Consider the following 3,514-nt stretch of genomic DNA (forward strand, 5'->3'; position numbering starts at 1 on the left):
AATCATTATTGAAATAAGCCAGGATGCTGTAAAAGGGTGGCAGAAGGACATTTTAGAAGATATGATACTTCAGGGATATTTGTGATTAATGTCTAGAAGAAAAAATGTTTTGTCCAGGAATTAGTCAGCTAGTAAGTAAACTCTGGCAAATTGAAGAAATTTCAGAGGTGAGAAATGGTAAATTATGCCAATAATGTTCCCCTAGTCCAAGCTATCGTTATTCTTCCTAACACACACCAATGCTCTTTATTCTGTAACTCCCTCAGCAGTGTCTTTCTCTGCATTTTGTGATGGATGAATGCAGGTTGTTGATATTTTATATCACCATTCTATGTGTTTTTCTACTATAGTTCCCATACAGATGTAGTTCCCACTACCTGAGTATTGTCTTCACTTTCTCCTGATTGTCCTACACATAAATTATAAATAGCAGCTAGGAATATTAAAAATTATCTTATTTCCTACTTTGAATAGACGGTATCTTGATTTTCTGGATTTGGCAGCACTGGATTTGGTAGCAATGCATGTGCCTTCTGAACAATTAGGGATATTGCAGAGATTAAGACATACCGGGCTGGAGAAATGACTCAGTGGTTAAGAGCACTGGCTGTTCCTGCAAAAGACCCGGGCTTGACTTCTAGCACCTACATGGCAGTTAACAACTGACTATAAATCCAGTTCTAGGGAATCCAATGCCCTCTTCTGTCCTTCACAGGCACTGCACAACACTTGCTGAAATACTACCATGCTAATGAAATAAGTTGATGCTTTGTTTCAATACAGGGAAAATTTATGCTAGTTGAAATAGATAGCCAGTCAATAAAAATAGTACAGCTGAAGGACAGTCCAAGGGCAGACAAAAAGAGGCTTAATGTAAAGCTTAATTTTAGAAAATTAAATTACTTATAAATATACAAGGGAAACATGAAAACCTTTTCAAATTTAATGCTTCCATATTTATAATAAAAAGGACAAATTTAATAAAAATGTTTGCCAACTATATATACAATTGTCAAATGTAAACTGTTAATTTTATATTTGTCAAAATGTCAGCCATAAATTGCTATAGTTCCTAAAACTGCAACCATTCTGATTTCTGAATTTCATAATTTTGTCAGTGAGATATTTCTTTGTTATTTATTCTCTATATCTTTATTTCTGTTGACAACCCATCTAAATGTTGTGTGTGCTTGCATGTAAAGGAGTTAAGAATTAGTGACAGGAATCCTCAAGTGTTTCAGGAGTCTGCTACTAGTCTGACTTGTGATTTAAAAAAAAGAAAAACTTAGCAACTTGTTCCACCAGAGAAATCTGTAATTAGTGTGTTTAATTTTTTGGCAGTCTTAGTAGAGAGCAATACAAATGAAAAAGTTGACTTTGTTATAATTTTCTTCTTCACTGAGGCTCAAAACTTCCTTAGAAAACTGCAGTATTGCTCAACTGTCTTAAAATATTGGTACATCTGTTGTTAGTACGGTACTAAAGAACCTAGGTCACATTCTGTGACAATATGGGCAAACAGTCTTAGAGCTGTTATTGGCAATAAAATGGCCTTCTACTTTAAAACATTTTAGCCAATTTTGTTATGAGTTCAGAATTGTAAACAATTTTGTGCCTTCTGGTGAGGCATGAACAAATATCTATCCATCACAGATAAGGCACTGACAACCGACTGCAGGAACTGTTCCATTGGATTCTAGCTTAGTGAACCACTGAGTTTATTGGAGTCACTTACAATACTATGGGGGAGAGATATTTACAGGAGCTGAGTGACTCAAAAGCTACTTGATAAACAAAAAGCTCACCCACCATGGGTCATGACTTTTGAAGGCTGCATTCATGGACATTCCTGCACAACTTGTAGGCTGATGGGCTGGTGGGAGATTCTTCTCTCTCCAGCAATTGTTATTCTGTGATGGTTTACAAACCCTTGGAATTTCATGTTTTGTCTAGAATTAAGTCTTTAAAATTATGCAAGTGAACAGTTTCAAAAAGAACTATTGTCTGGATTTTCAAAAACATCCATGGTCTAGATTTTCGATACACAAATACGTGGAATCTGTCATGGATCAGAGAGCTTTGTTTTTAAAGAGGATTTTCTTTTTAACAGTATTAACTAAGATATCTCCTGAGATATATTGATAGCTGGCTTGTCAGAAGCTCAGATTATTAATTCATTGTAGAGCTAATATATGGAAAATAAAGTTTCTAAAGATAAGAACTATTTGGATCAACTAAATATTTCTTACTGAGGCTGTAGAGATAGATCAGGGGTTAAGAGAACTGACTACTCTCCCAAAGGACTCCCAGTCTCACTTCCCAGAACCCACATGGTGTCTAACAACCATCCCTAACTCCAATTCCAGGGTATCCAACGTCTTCTTTTGACCTCCACGGGCATTGCACAGCATTACATACATGCAGGCAATATACTCAATTCACATGAAATATAAATAATAAATAATGTATTATATTTGAAGAGGAAGCATGGAAATTTATGTCATGCTAATTAGATGGTGCACCTGCACACAAGGTTGGGGATTTAGTTCAGTGGTGGCATGCTCGAGGTCTTAAATTACTAGTGTTAAAAAAAAAAAAAAAGAAAAGAAAACATTTTTAAAAGTTATTTGACTAGTAATAATCAGATACATACAGATTAGAGATGAGAGATGCAACATCTCAGTGTTAGTAGCAAAAACAATGACTCTCTCTGCAAGGAACAATATATTTTAAAATGAAATGGAGAATTTTTTTAAAGGTTCAAAACTCATCCAATTGTATGTCTTACAGGGCTTATACTGAGTTCAATAATATATAACTATATTAATTCAACTGTGAACCTAGAAACTTACACCCACTTGTGAAAGAGATGTACTGTTGCTCTGGAGTGTGTTACTGAATATGTTAACTCTGCAAGGAACAATATATTTTAAAATGAAATGGAGAATTTTTTTAAAGGTTCAAAACTCATCCAATTGTATGTCTTACAGGGCTTATACTGAGTTCAATAATATATAACTATATTAATTCAACTGTGAACCTAGAAACTTACACCCACTTGTGAAAGAGATGTACTGTTGCTCTGGAGTGTGTTACTGAATATGTTAAAGCAGTAGTGAAAAGCTCCTAATCATGTAGTTACTAAAAATTAAAAAATATAATGATTAAAAAATAATAATTCTTCAAAGCATAAAAGTTTGCTCCTTAATAATTAGTTGATGTGAAAAACATTATTTTTGAAATCTACCTGATGACTTTGTATCCATGCTCAGATGCCAAGGAGCTCAGAAAGTAACTGACTGTGACTAGTAATAATCTGATATATAGAGATTAGAAATGCACATGCAAACATCTTAATGTCAATTGCATTAAAAATGAAGTTTTCTGCATGAATTCTTTATTTTAATAATGAAATGGAGATCTTTTTTAAATGTTAAAACCTCATTTAACTTTATGTCTTATAGGGTTTATGCTGAGTACAATATTGTATAACTGTAATAATTTCACTGTAAAC

The sequence above is a fragment of the Nannospalax galili genome, unplaced genomic scaffold (genome assembly GCF_000622305.1).
Source record: "Nannospalax galili isolate Female #2095 unplaced genomic scaffold, S.galili_v1.0 scaffold96, whole genome shotgun sequence".
Taxonomy (NCBI): domain Eukaryota; kingdom Metazoa; phylum Chordata; class Mammalia; order Rodentia; family Spalacidae; genus Nannospalax; species Nannospalax galili.